This window comes from Dermacentor silvarum, chromosome 3 (assembly GCF_013339745.2).
Source record: "Dermacentor silvarum isolate Dsil-2018 chromosome 3, BIME_Dsil_1.4, whole genome shotgun sequence".
NCBI lineage: Eukaryota > Metazoa > Arthropoda > Arachnida > Ixodida > Ixodidae > Dermacentor > Dermacentor silvarum.
Window position 1 is genome coordinate 202,711,801 of NC_051156.1, and position 24,004 is coordinate 202,735,804.

Sequence of the window (24,004 nt, forward strand, 5' to 3'; positions counted from 1 at the left end):
ACTGAGTGGGGACGAAATTAAAAATCGATCAGAGAAAGATAAAAACAGGTAGATATCAATGGTTCTACTTATGATTGATGATAGATATGACGTCAGAGCACTCAGTACAGTAAAGAGCTAATTAAGTGTCAGAAATAATCAGAAACAATTAAGCAGAGTCTAATTGCCGTACACCAAAGAACACAATCGTACACTTTAGATACCCACCGCATTAGTACAGGTTCCCGTGAAACTCCAAGACCAGAAGTGACGTCATCAGCGACGTCACATTTAAACCAGGGGTACCCGCTCATTTCTAATTAAAATACAAGCTAATTAGAGCTACACACTACCTGACACAGAGTGAACGCCTGTCCTAACACAGTGGAGGGGTGACATCTCTCCCTCCTCTCTCACGTCTCCTCTCCCGGCGCGCACCTACTCCGTCGCTCGCTCGCGCGCGCCAGCTGCGCGCCGGCGCTCGTTGCATGCTCTCACGTCAGCGGCGGAGGGGAGCGTAAGTGCGCTTCGTGCGCCGTCCGCTAGGGGGCTACGCGTCAGCGCCCTCCTCGCCCTCCTTCACTCCCTAGCCCGCTCCTCTGTGCGTGGCAGTTTCCCGCCAGTTCCGTTTGCTCGCTCCTCCGAGTTCGGTTTCCCGCTCGTTCCGTTCGCCATGGAAGTAGACGACGAGGACGCCGGCCACGTACTGTGTACCGTCGAGTTTCCGATGACGAGGACGCCCTGCCTAGTGAAGTGTAGTGTAGTGTAGTTCACATCAGTTACCTCAAGAATTCACCAGCATTCTCTGTGTCTGTGTCATACTTCACTTTAAAACCACAAAGTTGACACAAGGAAAACACAAAGTAAGCCCAAACAATGCACAATGGTACAGCAACGCCGAGGTGCGAGTGTCATTAGCAGACACCTAAGTGTAGCATACGCCTAGCCATATACAGCTTCACTGTAAAACAAACTGCATTTTCTAGAATGTGTACGCACGTTAACCTGTCTATAAGAGTGCGTGTGTGAGCAGGCATGTAGTCTCGCTGAGTTCACATCTGGCTCACATTTGGTGTGGTTCACGAATCTACTGTCGTTCTACAATATTTTATCATATGCTTTCTCGCTCTTTGGGCTCTATTTAAAGCGATGGCTCTTCTCACCACATGGCGGTTGGTTTGTTTCTTGCCGTTTATGGCAAACTTGGGACATTAGATGCCATTAGTTGCCTCTAGAGGTAAATTGGGAAGTAAATAAAAATGTTAGATGGTTGGTTTGAAACCCTGGCTCACCAGCAAAGAAGCAAGAAAAATAAATCAAGCAAGAAAAAGCTCGGACTCTTTTTTTTCAGCTTTTTTTGCCTATTCAGCAATATAAACTATAACAAACAACTCCACCATCATGGTGGATCACACTTTAAGGTGTTTCGAGTTGACATGGTTATCCAAGACAGGCATCCAATCATTCTTCTAAAAATCTTCTTTGTTTGAATATTGAACCGGTGACATGCTAAAAATAAATGTTGCGGAAGTTGATTCTCATTGCACAAAGGACATAAAGGTGATGTAGCCAAACCAGAACTGTGTAGGTAGATGTTCAGTGGGTCGACTCGGCACCGTAGTCTCCTAATCGTTACTTCAAGTTTTCTAGTTGAGCACCATTTGTTGTTCCACGGAAAATTGATATGCGGGTAATCGGATATGGACAACTACGATTTGGAGAAGTTATTTTTAGTAGCAAGTGTTCTGAATCACGTCGCAGCGACGAAAGCCGACGTTGGTAAAATGGGAATTACAGGGCCATTGTGGGATGCTAATGCGAGTGCATCTGGATATTCTGTTAAGGCTAAACCTTTGTGGCCTGCCACCCACACTAAACGAACGAGAGGTAAATGTATTGGGCCGAGAGAACAGGCTGCATGCTTCTAGGGAATTGGACAAATTAGGCGTGATTAGTGAAGAACAGGCAGACAGCCAATCGGTTAAAATGAGTTGACAGCGCTTGTGTTCATCCCTCGCTTCGCTCGTTCTTGTTTCCTTGCTCGCGCTGCACACACCTGTCGCTTATATTGGGGTAAATACGGTAGTTCACTAATGACGACGCGCCAACAAGCAAATGTCGACGTCGACGTCCTCTGCCGGAGAACGGCGCAAGCCTCTCGACTCACGGCCTCTCTCGCTTTGGCGTCGTCTCACGTCACGTGAAATCGGAAGCCTGCGCTGGACCGCAAACAGATGGCTTATTATTTTTTTGTGCATATTTTAGTGATGCTCATGGCTCCCGGTAATATAAGAGGCGCACGGTTAGAAAATATAAAGCACATGTCTTTTAGCTTTCAGAATAAATGAACGCACCGAACAGAGTAGCATTTCAGACTGTGACGGTCCCAGTATACTCATTACAACCCAAGGAGCGCAAGAAAGGCGCCCCACTGAAGGACAGAGAAAAAGAAACGAAAGAGAAGACAAGTCACAATTGTGATAACGATTTAGTGTAGGCAACCATCCTCGGTGTCATCTAAAATATTGTGCAGCAGTTAAGCGCCCGACAGCGCGTATAAAGCGGCATAGCAACGTGGCAGAATGGGGATTGTGGAAATAGAAGGCATGGCGCGCGTCGCTTGTTCTTGAGGCCCGCGACTGAGCAGTGCAGGCGAGCCTGAAGAGAATAACTTAACAAGCTGTGCTCGTACGTGCTTCAGGATCAGTTAATGCCTCGAACATAAAGAGTGGGTGCGTAAGGTAGGTGCCTGTTTGTTGCATCTAGTTTCAGCGTGTGAGATGACGTCACATTGGATTATTTAACGTACCCGGGACTTGCACTGGAGGAGCGCGCATCCTTCGCGTGCCTTAGAGAGAGAGAGAGAAAAAAAAAAGAAAAAACAAGTAATTATTAGCGACAGGAATAGAGACCGGTGACCCTGAGAAGCGCCTGTGCGTCTCTTGTAGCGACAGTAGCTACAATCATTCGAAATGGCTTTGTAGTTGTTGTCCATCGGTGGCATAGGGCGGGTCCCGTAAACGTATTACGGGAAACGCGCAAACAGATAAAAAGGCGCACGTTGCCGGTATGCCTCTTTTCATGTAAAGGGTTCAACCTCGCGCGTCTCCTCTTTTGTCCTCGTTTTAAAACGACACCTTACACCTTGTTGTGTTCCCCCTATACCGTACGCTTCTCGCCTGGTTCCTTGTAATGGACATGCTATGTTGTGGAGGAGCAACGGGAGCGACAGCTGCACGGACCGGCGTCAGAAGAAGTGGAGAAGCAAAGCTGCACTTGCCGCTGCAACAAGTGAACGTCGTGTTCGTTAAACGGAACAGCAACTCGCCTCGTTCGCCAAGAGAACGGTGATGTTGGTGCCTGATGACTGCGAGACCAAGTGCTTTGGCCGACAGGACACCGCGAAGTGTGGACTTGGAAACCGACACGCCCTGAAGAGAACGCAACGCGTCAGTGGGACAGCGAAGACCAGTGAATTCGCGCCGTGCTCATCTGCGGAAAAAAGTGCGCGCTTAATTACCCATCGACGATTACGGTTACACGCCTACTCGGAGTACGAAATAAGACCTCTGGACGATGCCTTTGGCACTGTGTGCAACGAGTACGGCCTTCTGCGATTGAAGAGTGTCGTCAAGATTCTGTGCGCCGGCCCTCTGTTTGGACTATGGGCTTATGAACCACAGAGTGACCACCCCAGCCAGTGAAACTAGCCCAGCCAGGACAGCTGGGCTATAGTTTCGGTATCTGGTAAATAGCGTCGCCATGCTTTTGGTGGCCAAAGGAAAATTGAATGCATTTGGCGTATTTGGCTCTATATTGGAACCTACGAATAATTAAAGTAATATGACAGAATTGCGTGTAGAAAAAAAAGTATTTCGTCATATTTTTTAGCGTGCTTTTTCGTTTTTGGTCGTTTCGTTCGTTGCGCCGACGGGCAGCGCTGTCGCGGTTATCGCTTCGGCTGCCATTCTGTTCGTGTGCTCCTGGCGCTCTCTGCGCACGTGCACGCCTTTGCCTTCTGCCGTGCCCTGCAAGATTTTGTTTCTGTATCGGCCAGTGCTCCAGCGATGTATAAAACACAGAAGAAAGACCACAAGACGTTCTGCGCGGCTCTGTGGTGGGCCAACATGGGGAGGGACAGAGGACCACCTTTTTCCGTTACCAACAGAATGAAAGGTAAGCCCGCTTTTTATGCAGTCGTTGAATAGCCGCTAACCTGATCGAAATGGATATAAGACGAAAGGAAGGGTATTGCGTACGCGGTACAATTGTATGTGGTGTGTAAATACATTGAAGCTACCTATCGACCGCAGCTCCTCAGTGCTAGCTAACCCGCTGATAGATATTGCCTTTCGTTGTATCTTGGCGACTGCTGTTCGCTTTATGGAAGAAAGAAAAAAAACGATAATTCATCTTTGTTGAAGATGTTTGAATGCTTGTTGCACGGACGAGGGGGTTAAGTCAGATAACATTGTGCTTACCTGTACTTAGACATTGCAAGTCGCCTTGAGCTTCACAATGTGCGAAAGCCGATTGGAGGAGCACTGCGCTAGTGCAGAAAGCACGGCAAGCGCTGTTTTCTTCGCGTTGTCTGCTACGGCGCCGGGCGCATATTACGTAACGTAGCGAAATGCGTGTCGAAAAAAAACGAAAAAAAAAACGAAAAAAAACACCGGCTTGTCTGTTCTTCTTGATGGGATATTCATATGCGATGTGCAATGCTCGCGATTGTTAACCGAGAACTAAGCAGACGAGCAGATTTTGCTGAGAACAAGCGAATTTGCATTCGTGTCAAGCCGCATCAATGCGTACAAAGGCGCTTACGTCCACGTTTAGTGACCCACGCGATCCGGTGTTCTCGCAAAGTTTCTTTCCTCCTGTGCAACACAAATTCTTCTAGACTAGGAAATGCTCATAGATCGTTCACCAGTGGCTTACAACTTTTGGAAGCTAGTCTTCCTGTAATAGGCATTCTGCAGAACGAGGAAGACAGATAGTAAATAAAAGGGTTGAAGAAACCAATCCGCCAGTGCCGTATTCACAAGTGAATAAGAAATTCGTGGGTCAAGATAATTTAGGTGTAAGAAACTGATAAGTATTTTCAGACAGCTGTTGAGAAAGCAGCATTACCAAACCTGTTACTTCAGCGCAGTCGCAGTTTCAGTTTCAGTTTCAGTTTATTCTTAATTCTGGATGCATAGTTGGTTGTTAGTAGTATACAGTTAAAATAAAAATTCGGATTGTTAAATTTCTGTGCCATATTTTTTAGCATAAATCCTACAACAAAATATAATAAGAGATGACGTACATGAATTGAAATCATTGTTCTGCGGAAACAGTGCGGAAACTTGTTCCAGCAATTGCGTTGTGTGTAAGCATATAACTTATTACCTCCATTTTTTTCCAGACCACAGCCCCAGCATGGACAACTCCGCCTCGCCTGAATCTTTGTCTTGTCTGTGTTTGGGTATGCGAAATGTGTGGTCTTCAGCCTTTCAACTGGTCACGCCTAATGATATCTTTTTATGCATGAATAATCACAAATAACTCTTTCGACAAACGATTTGCGCTGGTAGGATTGTCACATGCAAAGCAAAAAACCATGGCATTTGCTATAGTCAGAAATTGTAAGAAACATTTTAATGTATATGCGCCTATAGAATGCGAAGTTTGTGCTGTAGATACGGAGATACTCAGTTCTGCAATATTCTTTTGTGCATTGTATATCTTGCTGTACAAAAGTTGCTAATAAAATTGCGAAATAAAGCACACTTCACTGCCTGTCATTCTCCTGCCGAAATGCAATATCCACGCGCTATGGCATGCTGGCTCACGTATCATTACGGAATAGGGTAAAATTTTAGCTCACACAGAAGCGCTGCTGGCACTTATTCAATACATGTACGACCACGAACATGAATGGCAAAAAGAAATTGCCATTACAAATAGAAAGAGGCTGAAAATGACGGCTATTAGAACGAAGCAGACTGTAGCAGCAAACGCAACTCGTGCTAGTTTCCTCTCGCGTCTGCCGTAAAAATCGCATACTCGTCGAGCGCATTGCAGCCTCGCGCATCAACAAAGCCGTTGCTATAACAGCAGGCTTTTTAAATTGTTTTTCGGAAGCGTGGGCTACCAAGCACTAGAGGAGAAAGTGGCGCTCCTAACGCAATTCCCGTTTACTTGGGGGGAGGCATACGCACTGACATAACCGTGGCACCAGTACAAAGTGCGCCCCACTCTCGAGGCACGCCAGGAACAGCCAAGCGTCCGTACGTTCCCGCAAAAATTTTCAGCACAGCTTCGTTGCCGCAATGGTTTCGCAAGCTCCACATTGCTAAATCGCCAGGTCATAGCAAGGGCACCACAAGTTTACTACAAGATACATAATGATCCGTAAGAATTCAGGAAGTTTTTGCTGCGCATGCGCCCTTGATAGGGGGCTCTTAATGCGACAGCAGCTGGAAATACGGTTTGCTGTGTCCGTCCGTCCTTTCCCTTTAATTGTCGTCGTCATGGCATCTCCTTAATTTCAGCTTCACCATCACCACATGGCGAAGAAAAAAAATTCGGCACGCATATTAACAAAAATGGTCTTACGCTATAGAATGGTTCGTGATAGCGAAATCCTGCCAATTCTCATGCTAGACGTATTATTAGCGGATGAGGCCAGCCATTGGCAAATATCACTTGCGAAGAAAAATCTTTGTGAATTGAGCGCCTGGTGCTTGTCGTATCGGTTACGCCGAGTTAGGCTTCTGTGGAAGCACTGTCGGCTACACTCGGCTACGTGCTTGCCACACTCACACGGCGTCAGAACTTCCAGACGCTCAGATGGTTACTGCCAGCAGCGTATCTAGAAATATTTTTCGAGATAGTTCGCATTTATCACTCTACAAAGTGTGTATACTGTCTATAAACAAAAGTCAAGATGGTGGGCGAGACGTGGAAACACATTGCGGGATAACATTTGTAAAAACAGAGTAAAGTGTTGGCCGACGTTTGGATAGTTGGACTTAAGTTTGTCTAAGGCGGACTTGTCATGCATGGCTTGTTAGTTTTAGCAGGCTATTCGAGTGACGTCACGTGGTGTCGATGTCACTAGCGGCTTGACGTTACTCCACTAACCTGTTAAAACTAGCACGCCAAGGATGACATGACACTTTTGACAAATATAGGTTCACGTATCCAAACGTCGGCCAGTCTGTGTGAGACACTTTACCCCTCTATATAATATGTTTATCCGACTATATACAAGCCAACTAAATCTATTTCTTTTAATCTAAATTGTTGTCCATAAACTTACTATGGTGGTTTGAAGAAAGTGTATAGACATCAGTGTACAAAAGCGTTAAAAGACACTTTAAATAGGAGTATTAGGGTGAGCAAAACGGCCGTTCATACCGCGAGAGGAGGCTTGGCGAGCCTAAAGAGACGCAAGAACGAAAATCAGATGGCTGTGCCAGCCTCAGGAATGCCGTAGTAGCTTACCATGAACAGCTACTGATAGCATGTGCTTGGGTTTAGAGCACAGCATCACACTCTGAAGGAAGCTAATAGGTTTCATAAAGTTTTCTTGCGCCAAGACGGCTCAAATACGAGACACATACTTCAATATCTTCGTCGTCACATTGAGTCTGAGACGCTGACATCACACCGAGCCGCCGAAGCCCGAGCATGCCGGTGCTCAGATTTCGGCGCGAAATTCAAGAAAAGGAAAGTTTGGCGTTCTTGGCTCTCCACTAATAACCAACTTTTTCCCGCCAAACGAAACGAAAATTGAGTTTCGAAGGAATGCTTTACCGCGTTTATTAAATTGATTTGCGTAGCCTTTTAGTGTTTCTCTAAAGTCACAATCCTGCTTGTTATCTCATTACAATCTCAGCTATATACGTGTGTCCGGTCTGTATAAATTTTATCACAATTGTACAAGACGTTACGACAGTTTTTCTGACGCGCACGGTGGCTTCGAAACTTTGCCATTTGGCAAAAACTGTACCTTGCGAAATTGTTGGTGATTGAATTGGCCATGATTAACTTACCTGTATTCACATCCAATCTGTCTTTTTATTTCAGGACAACAGATGATAAAGAAAATGTTGCGTACAACCTTGCCCGTCTTACTTCTCACGGCGGTTTGCTCAGAAGCTGGTTCAGGTTTGTCCCAAGTGCTCCTCGTTGTCGTTAGTTACGACAACGTTAGGTTGTCGTAACTAACGAGAGGAATCGAAATCTAATTAGAGGAATCAGAAATCTTCCAGGCTGTTTTGTTTTTATCGCCAGGCAAGCGGTGCCTTTGATATGCTTGCACAAACAGCTTTGCTGGAAATTACATCGCGATTTTGCAATGTCACCGATATGTGCAACTGGTGATAGCAAGATGAAAGTGTAGTGGTTCCAGCAGGTACAGACGCGAGCACAAGAAAAAGAGACGCACAGGACAACGCAGAACAGTTGTAAGTCCGGCGTTGCCCTGCACGTTTATTTTTCTTGTGCTCGCGTCTGTAGCTACTGGAACCCCCACATTTTCATCATCCACCAACTGGCCCAGCAGACCACACTATACTAAGATGATAGCAACATATATAGGGCCATTATACATGCATATCTGACCATGTTGACCATCGCTTTAAGGTTGGTATCGAGTCATGTCATAGTAAGACCTTGTTTTACTCTTTTTTATTGCGATAGCAATTATATGGACACTCAAAAGCAGATGTCTGCCGTCGGCGTCGCCGTCGGCGTCGCCGTCGCCGTCGCCGTAACCGTCGCCGTCGCCGTGAGGTTCCGTATGACGTCAATGGAGATGAAATCGTCGCCGCGTGCCGAACGCTGCATGTGCGAGTGAAATGGCGCGAGAGGCGCGCACTTTCACGGGGAGTGAACGCACGGCGGAGAACAAACGCGCGTTCTGCGCCGTGCTCGCTTAAGGGCTGCAGAAGTAAGCGTCTCTTTCCTCCTTTACAATCACCATATATGTAGAGCAAACGCGCCTTCTTCCGACGCGCGAGAGGCCGTGGGGGAGGGGGAGGGGGTGGGGGAGGGAAGGGAGGCGACGTTTAGCTGTGGCACCAAGTGCCTATTTATATCAGAGGCTCCGGCAACAGTCACCAACGCCGCAAGCATTTTGAGCGAACGCGGGCAAAACGCCGACGGCGTCGACAATAGTTCTGCGTGTTGCCGGTGCTGCTGCATGTCCAAGTTTATACAGCTGATAAAGCTAATATCATTACTCCGTATAGCTCTCTACAAATTTGCTATCGCAATTGATGCTTCGCCTTTCAGGTGAAACTGCGACAACTTTTTTGTTCAGTAAAATTTTATTTCACTTTTCTCAACATTGACTCACAATAATGAAGGTGTGAGTACGAGCACTGTTGTACGGGTGTGCATACCGAATCGATAATGAAGGACGGTATTGAAATTGACATGCTGCTACAATTTCAAATCACGTAAGATTTCGCCTCCAGCCTGGTTTAAGAAGTGATGATTTTGGACCGAGTTCGTTGTGCACTGCGCAAGGGTTTTTGCGTTAGAAGACGCGGCCAAAGAGAGGGCAGTACAAAGGCGCTATAACGTAAAATGATTCCAAACTGTTTTGATTCCAAACTACTGACGTCAAATTTACGTAACCACCGACGCAAGCATCGGGCGGTGACCCGCAGCGTTGTCTGAACAGCCCATTCAAACACTCTCCTCGTTGATAGGAGGTCACCTTTGTTCGCTTTCAAAAGCAATAACATTGTCTACACTCAGCGGTTTTTCTTATCTAATTGGCTGACAAGAGGCGAGGAGCACGGTTTATAGTGGAGAGGGTTCCGATGTGGCCGAGCCAGCACAGTGAAAATAGATAACCGCATGACGAGGTTGGTGCCGGCTTCTCCGATTGGTCCGCTTCGCCTTGCTTAGCTTGCGGTGGCTGGTCGAAAATCGCGGCGGCATGCAACGGAAGAATAAGAATGCCGCTAAAACGGATCCTCAGCAAGGAACAGTTGGCAGAGCGATGTCGTATGCATGCCGAAAGGGCTCGATAACGTTTTACTGCCACGGAAAAACGTTTATCATGCGCAAATAAATACATTCTCACTGGCAGGTGCGAGTAGCGAGGGCCCAAGCGATCAGCGGGCAGCCTTCTTCTATTCCTTTCGGAACGGGGCAGTCTGTGGCTATTCAGAAAAATTTTCACTTTTGTCAGCATATTAATGCATTTTTTCGCGTACACGTCACTTTGACGTGGTGAGTTTTCGCGGTTTTGTGAACAAGGTCGCGTGACAGACAAGCGAAGTGGGCGTAACCAGAAAACATTGGACCAATAGCAGAGGGCTAATGGTGAAAAGGCGTCGAATCAGGAATGATTATTTTTCTTTTGTGCGGTTTAGTCATGCATAATCAGTGTGTACTCGTTAAATAAAATGGGGAACTATCGCGGTTTTCGTGACGTCGCGTGACAGACAGGCGAAATTGGGAGTGGCCCGAAATTGTTTTGACCAATCGAGGAGGCTGATTGTAGAAATTGGAACCAAAACAGTTTGGAATCATTTTACGTTATAGCGCCCTTGGTCTTTGTAACCTGGCTTTCCCACGTTCATTGTTGCAGTGAATGAAGCCTACTTGCCAGATGCGAATGACGCGCTGCGAACGGATCCCGATAACGCTATCGCGTTCTACTCTTAAAGGCGAAGCTTAAGCGTCCTCCAAATTTTCTCATTGGCATACTTCTGCGAAAGAGTTTTGTCTATAGTCATATCCTGGTTCACTAACTACCGTGTAGCACAAACACGGGAGAATGCGAGCATGTACGTAACTCGTGCATTTTGTCATATAAACAAGGAGGTTAAAAAATTAAATTATGGGGTTTTACGTGCTAAAACCACGATCTCATTATGAGGCACGCCGTAGTGGGGGACTCCGGAAATTTCGACCACCTGGGGTTCTTTAACGTGCACCTAAATCGAAGTACACGGGTGTTTTCGCATTTCGCCCCCATGGAAATGTGGCCGCCGTGGCCGGGATTCGATCCCGCGACCTCGTTCATGCTCAGCAGCCCAACACCATAGCCACTGAGCAACCACGGCGGGTAAGGAGGTTGCATACCAGATATGCAAAAGGATGCTTATTGCTAAAAATGATGTATCCACAGAATTCGGGACTCGTCACGATCATCCTCAATCAAGCTCATATGTCATTATCAATAGAGCCGATTATGTACGGACTGATCACATACGATATCTTACAAAAACCCCGGACTTGCTCTGGCTAGTCCATTAATTTCGTCTTCACATCTTATTTGCCTTATAAACAACACTAATGTAAGAATTTACAGAAAATTATTTTTAAGATTCCGTCCTATCCTTTAACATAACAACTCCACTCGCAAGGCAAATATGCCTGAAACTACCGTAAAAACCGGACTATAAGTCGAACCGGAATATAGGTCGACCCCCCAACTAACCAATTATAAAAATGAAAAAAAAAGTTGTCGCATTTTCACCTGAAAGGCGAAGCATCAATTGCGATAGCAAATTTGTAGAGAGGTATACGGAGTAATGATATTAGCTTTATCAGCTGTATAAACTTGGACATGCAGCAGCACCGGCAACACGCAGAACTATTGTCGACGTCTTCGGCGTTTTGCCCGCGTTCGCTCAAAATGCGTGCGGCGTTGGTGACTGTTGCCGGAGCCTCTGATATAAATAGGCACTTGGTGCCGCAGCTAAACGTCGCCTCCCTTCCCTCCCCCTCCCCCCCTGCCCCTCCCCCTCGGCCTCTCGCGCGTCGGAAGAAGGCGCGTTTGCTCCACATATATGGTGATTGTAAAGGAGGAAAGAGACGCTTACTTCTGCAGCCCTTAAGCGAGCACGGCGCAGAACGCGCGTTTGTTCTCCGTCGTGCGTTCACTCCCCGTGAAAGCGCGCGTCCCTCGCGCCCTTTCACTCGCACATACAGCGTTCGGCGCACGTTGGCGCTGAGCCGTGCTCCCTCAAGGGCTGCAGAAGATAGCGCCAACCTTTCCCTTTCCCTCAAGAACCACTTACCGGCGACGATTTCATCTCCATTGACGTCATACGGAACCTCACGGCGACGGCGACGGCTACGGCGACGCCGACGGCAGAAATCTGCTTTTGAGTGTCCATATAATTGCTATCGCAATAAAAAATCTTTTTCAATTGCAAAAGTACCGAAAGACACCCTTACTTTTAAACAAATGCGACTCAGCCGCTTGCACGATGGTGACAGTATTTATTTAAATGCTGCCACGTGCCGTGATGATAAGGTGCTGACAAACACGCGGGTAGATGGTCGCACGATACGAAGCCCACGGCCACCCGCCAGGTTGCCGTGGGCTTGCGAGCACTCAATCGCCTTTTATTGCGATAGCAATTATATGGACACTCAAAAGCAGATTTCTGCCGTCGCCGTCGCCGTGAGGTTCCGTATGACGTCAATGGAGATTAAATCGTCGCCGCGCGCCGAACGCTGTATGTGCGAGTGAAAGGGCACGAGGGGCGCACGCTTCCACGGGGAGTGAACGCACGGCGGAGAACAAACGCGCGTTCTGCGCTGTGCTCCCTTAAGGGCTGCAGAAGTAGGCGTCTCTTTGCTCCTTTACAATCACCATATATGTAGCGCAAACGTGCCTTCTTCCGATGCGCGAGAGGCCGTGGGGGAGGGGGGGAGGGGGAGGGAAGGGAGGCGACGTTTAGCTGCGGCACCAAGTGCCTATTTATATCACAGGCTCCGGCAACAGTCACCAACGCCGCACGCATTTTGAGCGAACGCGGGCAAAACGCCGACGGCGTCGACAACAGTTCTGCGTGTTGCCGGTGCTGCTGCATGTCCAAGTTTATACAGCTGATAAAGCTAATATCACTACTCCGTATAGCTCTCTACCATTTTGCTATCGCAATTGATGCTTCGCCTTTCAGGTGAAACTGCGACAACTTTTTTACTTCGAACTTCACAGGATTGGAATTGCCTTCCTTCCGACATTGTTTTCCTTTATGATAACACCCGATATAAATCTGCCTTATAGCTAACATTGTATAATTAGGCGTTACCATGCCTTACCACGCTTTGTTATATTATTGTGCACTATGCTTATTGTCTACCCACTCCATTCTGTAATGATTCGGTTCAGAGGGTAAATAAATAAATAAATAAATAAATAAATAAATAAATAAATAAATAAATAAATAAATAAATATCTGCAAAGTCGCCGGTCGCCAACAGGAATGTGAGGAGTACATATGTCGATGAAAATTATCGATTTGCCGGACAATCAGGACTATATATATATCGCAGCGACGTTTGCAAAATGTACTATTCATGTTGAAGCTATAGACAAGACGTCTTTAACAAATGCTATCGAACATGCGGCGTTATGCGAACATGGGTAAATTATATTTGCCTATTCGTTGCAACTATAGACCACATGAAAAACCGGCAAGTATGCTTCTCCACGCACCTTGTTTGACCTAATCGAGATCGCGGACCACGGGCTAGGATCATAATTCGTAAGGAAAATGTATAAATCGTAAGTGCAATCTCGTGACACCACTCCTGCCGCTGCCCGCTCCCCTAAACGCCCCAGTTTTTAAAACGTATGATTCAGCCTTTAACAGTGCTAATAGCGGGAATGCGGCTGTCTTGGCTCGGGCAAGTCAGATGTGTGGGTATGCACAGTCACGGGATTACGCACATGGTGCTGTGGTACAATAAGTGGGATAAAATTTACTTGGATAGTTGACAGGTTTTTCAAACTCCGCTTCATATCACCGCGGTACACTTACTGCTTTATATTTCCTACCGCGCCCGCCAGGGGAACTGCGCCCTGTGGCGCAGCTCACCTGTAGGAAAACTCTCGGCATTGCCTCCGGGATCTCCTAGTGACCGTTGTGCCTCGATATAGCCAACCATAGTCTCGGACGCCGTGCTATAGCGACTTGGCATCCGAGGCATGGCTTTGCCCTGTTGGCCGCAGCATAGCGGCGTGTGCTAGAGACCTTCCTGGAGAGCGTGGAAGGCAGTAAAGACGGAGCACGCGTGACGTGGCTGCTCAGAAACTGACCAAGAAATCTAGAACCGTTGAGCAGGATAATCTTTTCTCTCATGTCCTGCGTTTGTTTACATCAGGTGTGCCCCCTATTATGGCGTCCCGTCTTGCTTTTCAAAAACGACGACGAAAAGTCGGTGTCAAGCCATCTGCCGTGTAACCGTTATCTCGGTTATTTCTTACGCACGTCTAAGAAAAAATGTGTAACAGGTCTAAGAAAATAAGAAGACAGCAGAGGACGTAGGGGTCTCGGATGGTCGATTTCGACGATATAACTTTCAGTTAGCGTTTATTGGCTAGTTGGGTACTAGGTCACGCGAAGGCGACAGCATAGCCGAAAGTGATCGTCCGAGAATACGTCCTCTGTATACATAAGAAAGCAGACAGATGTAGCTGACATTATGGTTAGCATTAAGAGAAAGAAATGGAGTTGGGAAGGTCGCGTAATGCGTAGAACGTCTGCCAGAGCAACAGAATCTGTGACATGCGAAAGAATGCATGTTTGAGAACGGCAGAAGATTCGGTGGTTTGGTGAGATTATAAAACCAGCAGGAACAGGACGGAGTCAACTGACTAAATACGGGAGTAACTGGAGATCATTGGGCGATGCCTTAGCCCCGCACGAGATATCGAACTGGATGATAATGATGATGATGAGCACGTGACTGTCCTCGTCTGTGCCTTGACTTTCGCAGGGCAACACCACTCCCAGCACAAGGCAAGGTTCAGCTTGACGGAAGCGAATTACTTCTGCCTTCCTTCGCTGCCGTGCCGGTGCCCGTGCCAGTACGGCCTCGAGCATCCCAGCAGGTGTGGCATATGCGTTTGCCGTGAGTACAAGCAAATAGTTCGACGAAATTAGTAGCGTATATACGTTCTGTTGGACACACGAGCGCCCGGTGCCCTAACGGTAGACTATGAGGATACGCTCTTGCGTGAGACAAGTTCGGTGAGATAACTGTGGCGAATTGGAAACAATATGTATCAACGGTAGATGATGCGATTATTCGGTGAAATCCGCCACAAACTTGTGCATTGGCCGCTTCCACGTAAGGGTGTAATCTGAAGTCGGGGCACGTCGCTCGCAGGGGGCAAGTTTTGTCAAGAAAGATAGTCATTCAGGCCGTCTTTGGTCACTATAACATACTCAACGGATTTTGCATTTCTCTATATGACCCCTATATACATACACACACACACACACATATAATATATATATATATATATATATATATATATATATATATATATATATATATATATATATATATATATAGTGAAATTGACGGCGGTCTGCTCCGGACCACAGAAAGTCGCATTGCACTGCTCGAAGAGGCCGGACGTGCGTCGAGTGGGCTCTTGAACAAATTTGCACTGTGATGAACCAGGTTTAAATCATGGATCATGGGACCTCAAAGGAGTGCGACGTAATGTTAACGCAATTCCCTCGCATTTAACGCTAAATACCCCACGGAATTCTTAGTCCTTATTTTACACGTAGGAGTTATGCAGAGAGGGGCATTTATTGGACTAAGTCAGGGCGGAACTCTTCTGAGGGAAGAACCCTTAGTCCAGGTCACCTTCGAGTCACACGATACGAGTTACATGATGCACGAGGTCCGGGTACGACTAAGATAGCGCATGTTCCCAAGAGAAATCACTGGCTGAGGGTATAACAGAGTGATTGAGAGAGTCAGGGCAGGCCCAGACAGAGTGTTACTGAGCCGCGTAAGCGACGCGAAAAAAGGTTATGTGGGAGCGTAGTGTACAAAGCGATCTACGTACACTCAGGACGAGCACTCAATTTTGCTTATGATGTAAACGACGAATTTACCACATCCGTATTATTGTTGACTGCTGTACATATCCTCAGGCTGTTTACATGCTTCCGTGGATAACCAAGTATGCTTCGGTCCGCAGCATCGTGCGGCGGGTGCCTGTCGGCATGCTACTTCAAGGTGCGACCAGGAGAGCTTTGCCCACGGTGCGCACCAGCCGAATATTGCTACGGTTCGCACCGAAATTGGCAAGAGGGGCCAAAGCATCCGGTAAATCCAAGTGAACCAGAAAAGCCGAATCACCCGGAAAGGCCCAAGGATCCGGAGAAGCCGAAGCATCCGGAAAGTCCAAAGGATCCGGAGAAGCCGAAGCATCCGGAAAGTCCGAAGGATCCGGAGAAGCCGAAGCATCCGGAAAATCCAAAGGATCCGGAGAAGCCGAATCATCCGGAAAGGCCCAAGGATCCGGAGAAGCCGAAGAATCCGGGAAGTCCGAAGGACCCGGAGAAGCCGAACCATCCGGGAAATCCAGAGGATCCCGAGAAGCCGAAGAATCCCGAAAATCCAGAGGATGCCGAGAAGCCGAAGAATCCGGGAAGTCCAAAGGATCCGGAGAAGCCGAAGAATCCGGGAAGTCCAAAGGATCCGAAGAAGCCGAAGAATCCGGAAAGTCCAAAAGATCCGGAAAAGCCGAAGAATCCAGGAAGTCCAAAGGATCCGGAGAAGCCGAAGAATCCGGGAAGTCCAAAGGATCCAGAGAAGCCGAAGCATCCAGAAAATCCAAAGGATCCGAAGAAGCCGAGTGGGCTGGAAAAACCCAAGAAAACAGAAAACCCCAAGCAACCAGAAAAGGAGAAAGAGCCGGAAAAGCCCAAGAAATCAGACAAGCCGAAGCCATCTTGAGGACGACGTCTTTGCGGTACAGCTATCAGGGGCGATTATTTTCACGACGAATAAATGCGTACGAGACAAAGTCGATCGATTGGGCAATACGTGTACTAATGGCGGCGACAGTCTGCCGTGTCCAAATCGCTTCTCTTCGGAGGAGACATTTCAACAGCTTTTTATAGCCGGGCAAGAAACGTACAGTGCTCCTGAAAGCGGTGGGATCGAAAAAGGTGCTCAGGTAGTCCAGTTGTGAGGTCGCTCCCGCATTGTGATGAAAGCGGAGCTCCAGTATGTGGAGCGGCAAAGAGTACGTGTGCCTAGTTTTAAGCTGCACATAGAACTTTGGCATAAAAATACAAGCGCCAAAGAAAGCGGTTGCAACTAAACTATTAATCTGAGAAAGTTTTTCTTATATTTTTATTTGTATCATTCATTCATTCTTTTACGGCGACAACTGTCATGAGTGAAATACTAAGAGTCAAGGGAGTGCTTTAAGTGAGTTTTAAGAACTTCTCAAGATTGCATGGTCCTCGAAGTTTTCTTTCTTTTTTTTTTAGTGGCGGTGATGCAAGTGGTCTTCCCAGCTCTGTCGCATCACTCAGTCTTTCACACATGCCCGTATCGACGAGGAGAACAGAGAAGCGCGCCGAAACTGGTGGAGGTGTTGATACGGCATGTGCACGTCGAGGTGCCAAAAACAAGCATAATATTGACGAACGCAAGCGCATCTGCTCAACTCTTTCACTACATCAATCAATCGATCAGTCAAACGATCTAAAATATGGGGTGTAGCTTTTTTATTCTCATCGTGTATGTTATAGATGACGTGCACTGACGTCATTCTAGGTGCCATGTTGGTGAACCAGCATGGTGAGCAGAGTCTGCGTCACTTGGCGTCTCACGTGGCTTCAATACTCTCCAACACAGCCAGTAGGGCAGGCGCTCCCCCTAAGCTTTCCTTCTTCCATGGAGGCAGTTTACCCACAGCAGTGAATACGACACACTTACGTCATCCTAGGCGCCATATTTGAGAACCATGACGGTGAGAAGCCGTGAGGTCACGTGAAAGCTATATACTCATGAGGCCGAAAGCTTTCAACGTTGACGCCATTTCAGCAAAAACAAAGACCCTGTTAAAGAGAAGCGATGACGTACTGTAGAAATAGGAACAGCCTTTGCCGCGAAAGCAAAATAAAATCAAGAAATGCTCGTAAAGCCGTGCATGAGAAATGACGCGGGAAGAGAACCCGGTTACGCGCCTAAACGAAGGCAATAATGCATGCTAACCCGGGCAGAGCCGGAGCCCGGGCATTCGGAACGAAGCGCTCCCACATTATTCGTCCTTCGGTCGAAGATGGAGCAATCAGCTTGCTTGCCCGGCCCCGATGCCACAATGCTCTCTCCCCGTGTACCTCCGTTGCCGCCTCGCCCCGTCGACGCGCAATCCGAAATCGAGTTATCCCCGGCTGTTTTCCTTCGTGCTGCCAGATCCGGATTGTGTCGTCGGCCCCCGAAACGCTAGATCTACTATACATTCCTACCTTCCACTCAATCAGTCGAGCACGCGCATTCTGCTGAGAATGATGTAAAAAACAAACGAGACAGAGAGATAAGGCGTTATAGGGAGCTGGGCGAACGAAGCCGGCGGAGCCGGTAATGAAGTGGTCGGCCACTGGCGCATTGTTGTTCCAGCTTGCCGCAACGCCGATGAAGGGCAAACAAGGCCGTAGGGACAGTAGTGCCGGGTCTGATTAAGCATACCGTGTCTTTGCTTAGACCAGCTCGCTAGCGCGCGCGTTTGCATTTGCCTGGAAAACACACATGGCGTCGCAAGTCCTACAGGTTCGTATAGAAATGGCTTGCATTCGGGCAACTTCATGCAAGAGCCTACAGGAGCAAAAGGAAAAAAGAAAAAAGACAAGTTTGTGTAGTGGTGAGCAACGTTAAGCAGTGACACTTCTGACACGGAAGCCACATTGGGCAGTCAACAGAAGAGGTGACACCTGCCAGTATTGCTAGCTTCCTTCACCGACTGTAAACTTGATGTGCAGCTCCTCAGGCGAACGCAGATTACTCTCTTTCTTTCTCCTTTAGTTTTTTTTTTACATGCCTTTATATTCACTTAATTTCGAGTGCGTCCACGTTCACTTTTTGAAGAGAGTGTCTCCATTTCTGACTTCACACATGTTCGGCGTATGTGGGATCTGGGTATCTTGTAACCACTTCCAGAAAAGAATGGCCCTTTCGCGCGACTACATGAGGGTCGTAGCGAGTCGCAAAAGGTAGCAAAAGATGGTTCACAGGGAGGAAAGAAGTGAGAATAATTCACACAGTATGTAAAATTAACGGCATGGACGAAATTAGCACCAATCATGTCGATAAATAACCAAATTGCAGCATAGACTGTATACTATCTCCGGGAGTGGCCCACTAGGCCTCTTGGTCAATAAAGATAGGGTCAACCAAGTGTCGGTACTTGGCCGACGTAACTGCGTGTAAAACACGGTACCAATAACATACGAAATGAGCAACTAATGAACATGTAAAAGCGACAGAATAGGATATATAATCACCATTTCATCATCGAATCATTTTATCCACCATGTATGTCGACGCCTTCTTAAGTGTGGACACTTGGTTGATCCTCCTTCTCTGCCTTGTCTTCGTAATATGGTTGCACGTTTGTGTCGGAACGTATGCGCCCACCCACACATACAGGCACACACACACACGCACCGAGAAGCGCTCTAGTAACGACAGTTTGTTCACCGACTAGTGGCATCGGGTGAGCTGCAGAAATGAGAAGAAAGGAATGTAGTTCATTCATAAGGAAGGAAGAAGAAAACTTACAATTAGATTGATTGGTTTTACGTGCCAAAGCCACGATATGATTATGACGCACGCCGTAGTGGAGGACTCCGAATTAATTTGGACCACTTGGAGTTCTTGCATCTAAATCTAAGTATACCAGCATTTTGCATTTCGCCTCAATGAACACTATAAAAACGTTTACACCCATAAGGGGGCCTTCTTATGACACAGGTAATGCCCCTATCATTAGGGTCTTACAAAAAATTATAGAGGACGACAACGGAGCTCAAACTAGACGTGCGATGACAAAAGACGTAGTAGAACTCTACGTAATCATTCTGACAGCTGGAGGAATATCCTCCAGGAGAATTTCACAGGGATAGATATGAAACTTTATTTAATGTACTTTTTATGTGGCCTGTCATGGCTGTTATCATGTTTGATTGCAAAAAAAAATTCGGCAAACAATATTCCATCATCGGTTCCCACCAACAATTTGATCTTACCCCTTAAACGTGAGGGTGTTAGCCATGCGAAAACTGAACTCCCTTTATACCCCCACTGAAGGTGTAAAATGTTTAGAGTGTTTAAATGTTCCAGCCGCGACCTCGAACTCAGCAGCGCAACGCCATGGCCACGGGTCTACCATGGCGGGTAGGAAGAAAGAAAAGCGAAAAGAACAGTTCGTAAAATAACTTTGCTGAAATAAAATTTGAAATAACAAGCAAACATTGATTTGAAGCGAAATAATCACGCGAAACATCATCGAGAAATTCAGTTAATGGGTTAGAATTGTGCTATCTGCCACGGGCAATTATTAATAACTTGGTGCAGCTAAAAAATAATCCGAGGACACCTAAGCAATTCTTATGATTTGTGAATGCGAAAGCATTAATGTTCAATGGAACGCCACTGAGCGGTCCTCCGAGTTACGAACTCTTTGAGGGCAAGCGAGCGCGTTCAGACGCTTGGCGCGTTTTGATTTGGACTTACCGAGGCGCAGTTCGAACGCGGGGGAGAGCTTGCGCGGACAAGGAACGCGCGGATAACACAGGCGTCCGTGAGCGAGAGCGAGGGTGAGGTGGCGTCGCGGCGATGCCCTCTCCCCTCACGCAACACCTGGCGCTATCGCGGCAGCAGGTGTGGCCTTTCAGCCGCTCTGCTAGCTCTGCTCCGTCGAGGAGCGCTCGTGACGTGGTGACGCAGCCAAAGGGAATTTAGGTGCCCTTTCGCTGCTACAGACGCGGGACGCCGGCATTTTTCGCTCAATGAGCCATTTGACGCTCTCGCATGAATATGTATCACAGTAGTCAGCTTCGCATAAACAAGAAAGAATAAAGAACTCCTGATAGTAACGAAGGTAGATTCAAATTAAGGTTTGAGGTAAAGCATGCAAGATATTTCGAATTATGTTTTTTTTTTTGGTTCGGGGCATTTCGGAACATTCATGAATGCTCCACTGAAACCGACACACGATGAGCGCAGACTTTCTTGTGCTTAATGCCAGATGGAGAAACGCAGGTGGCACTCCTAAGGTTGGACATAATTGTGCATCCTATTACGAGTGCTTATGCGTTTAAAAGAAATTCTTATATAACAAAACTAATAAATAATAAATCGCTTTAACAGAATCACCAAAGCAGGGGGTGGAATGGCTGCAAAATAAAGTTGAATCTATATTTTTTTCTCTTTTTCTGGTTGACTCGCCAAGAAGCACGACATTCTGAAGCTTCCTCATCTCGCGAAGCCCCCAGCAACAGCAACAGTAGTCTAGGCGTTCGCACATAGAAAGAGCACTGCAGCACCACCATTCCCTCTATACGTAATTGTAAGAAACCTTGTACTGTGTCCAGTTCTATTAGGCAAAAGAAAAAGCATTTCTAATAAAATTTAATGTATCGATGAAACAATGCAACAGAAACAGAAGTGGTATTAGCCGCGAGCAGATGACCTGGCCTTGAACGGTGATCTAGTTATTTTCATTTTTTTTGCTCGTCTTGGCCTCTTGGAGTCTGCACGGCACTCGCACATAAAGTTGGAGATGCCGAAGAGGAAGTTCCGCTCCAATTTTCGTCCTTCGCCTGTCATAGTGCTTTCCTTGTGACGAGGGTTTCTAAGCAGATTTTAACAAGCGGATATTGCAGGAGGGGGTCTCGGGACGTTCGATGATGACAGAACGGCCTTCGTACACGGTTCACAGAGAAATTCGCCGAGTTCCGGCGCTTTTCATCTCGTATACGATTCGATGAACACATATTGAACCGGTAGTCAAAGTGGCTGTACCGCGCGGATAGGAGAGGAGCTCTTTCTTGAAGCCTCTATTACAAATTACTTCGCAAAGTTCAACGTACGAAAGCGAGGTGAAATGTCTGCGTGGCTCAGAACCCGTATTCAGCATTAACCCACTATCTTCCCGAAAGCGATGAAAAGATTTTGAAATAATACTTCAAGCAGCAGTAGCACTCTCAGCCGGCACGTAAGGCAGGATCCGGGGAAGAACTGAAATGAGCGAGATATGTACTTACTTGATTTACGTTTTGCTACGGAAGTAAAATAAACCATCTAGTACGATGACACTTCGAGAAGGAGAGGAGAACAGACTGGACTGACGAAAGTTCCGGCTTGCAAGTGTAAGCAGCCCCGGTTGCAGGTACTTATCCGTACCTTGTCTAGTCGACAGGCAGTGATGATAGTTGGCTTCTTCTTATTTTAAAACTGCATTTATTTTAAGTGCCTGCAAGATAAAAATTTGACCCACCGTGGTTGCTTAGTGGTTCTGGCGTCACGCTGCCAACCACAAGGTCGCCGGATCAAATTCCTGCCGCGGCGGTCGCATTTCTACGGGCTAGCAATGCAAGAACGCTCGTGTACCATGCATTGGATGCACGTCAAAGAACCCCAGGCAGCCAAAATTCACCCGGAGTACCAAACTACGGCGTGCGTCATAATTAAATTGTGGTTTTGGCACGTAAAACCTCAGAATTTTTACAACATTTAGAAGAAATGACAGCGTCAATTATAAGGCTACATGAGAGCTTTCACGTCGTGGATCCTGTACATCGTCGTCATTATCGTGATAATGATTAGTATCATAATAGTAATAATTTATGTCCACTTCCAGAACAAATGCTTCTCAAACAGATCCTGACTGAGGATTCCTGATTATACCCGGAGATTACGTGGCTTCATCGCACCACGCTCTTTTTCTGCCATCCTCGGCAGTACGTACGGGATCGTGGGAAGGGACGAATAGTGTTTATTGCGATAGCAATTATATGGACACTTAAACCGGATTTCTGCCGTCGGCGTCTCCGTCGCCGTGAGGTTCCCTATAAATAAAATCTTCGCCGCGTGCCGTATGCCCGAGCGGAAGCGTGCTTGGACGCGCGCTATCACGGAGAGCGAACGCACTCAATCTCCCACGCGCAAGCAAGGAAGCAGGAAGCCAGCGCCGGAGGGAGCGGGGGGGGGGGGGGGCGCACTTCCACTCTGCCAACAAGCGCGCTCGTCGCTCCCTTATGGGCTGCAGAATTAAGCGTCTCTTCCTTATGTATAATAAACACCTCCTCCTCGCTCGCACCGTCTCTTATCTCCACACGGCTCTGGCCTTTATGCGCTGTGCATTCGGCGCTCAGTTTCCGTTGAAGCGATAGACCGCACGTACCTTCGCCCGCTGCGGCGTATATGCGCTTGCTGCCAGAGTTTTGACGGTCGTTGTCTGCAGTCATTCAGTGTGATCTATTCATGTTTGTTTGTGCGCGCTCACACCACGCTTGTTCATTCAGTTAGTAATAGTCGGGCCACATTTTCCAACGCACGCTACACATGCAATGCTGCCCGGATCGGCAGTGCAGCGCTACAGGTGTGTCCCTTCGCATGCGCTGCCCACGGGAAGCGCTTCTCATCAACACCACCGTTTAACACGCGCCTTCTCGTGGTCATCGAGTCTCTCTTCATGTCGGTCTACTTACGTCGCAGCACACCTGCTTACTTTCGCCCTTAGGGCGAAACTGTGACTTTTTTTTTTTGCCTGCGCCGACTTCTGCCCGGAAAGCACAATGCTGGGAGCTGCGGCAAGGCACACCACACAGACTGGCTATAGTACACCTGACTGCCATCTTTATTAAAGTCACGCTCCTGGTATTCTTATTGATTCTTTGCCACTCACTCTTGTAGCCCACTGAGAATGGTCGCCATGGTTTCAGCATTAATGTACCGATCCCTTCCCTTCCCACCCCTTCGTATTCGGAGGCAGCGAATAGATAGCGCCTACTCCAGTACAGCGAGAAAAGCAAGCAAAGTGGGCATAATGAGAGAGTGAGACGCACGAGGACACTTTCGCTTCCGAAGTCTTAAGTGTCGCCATGGAATACTTGTTTTGTACCCGACATCTCGCACACTCACGTACTCGACTTCGTCGGCAACGAATCTCTTCACACCGAAACACGATATTTCCCACTAGAGCGCGGATGCGTTTATTATATGCAGCAAGGAG

At 47.3% G+C, this 24,004-nt stretch overlaps 1 long non-coding RNA gene across 1 annotated transcript; it reads left to right on the top strand.

Annotated features, from left to right (window-relative positions):
* The first annotated feature begins 2,577 nt into the window (after positions 1 to 2,577).
* On the top strand, positions 2,578 to 16,230 carry LOC119444179 (uncharacterized). The gene is made up of 4 exons (XR_005190499.2): positions 2,578 to 2,720; positions 8,056 to 8,136; positions 14,728 to 14,862; positions 15,953 to 16,230. It is a non-coding gene; the product is annotated as an uncharacterized LOC119444179 (long non-coding RNA).
* The last annotated feature ends 7,774 nt before the right edge of the window (positions 16,231 to 24,004 follow it).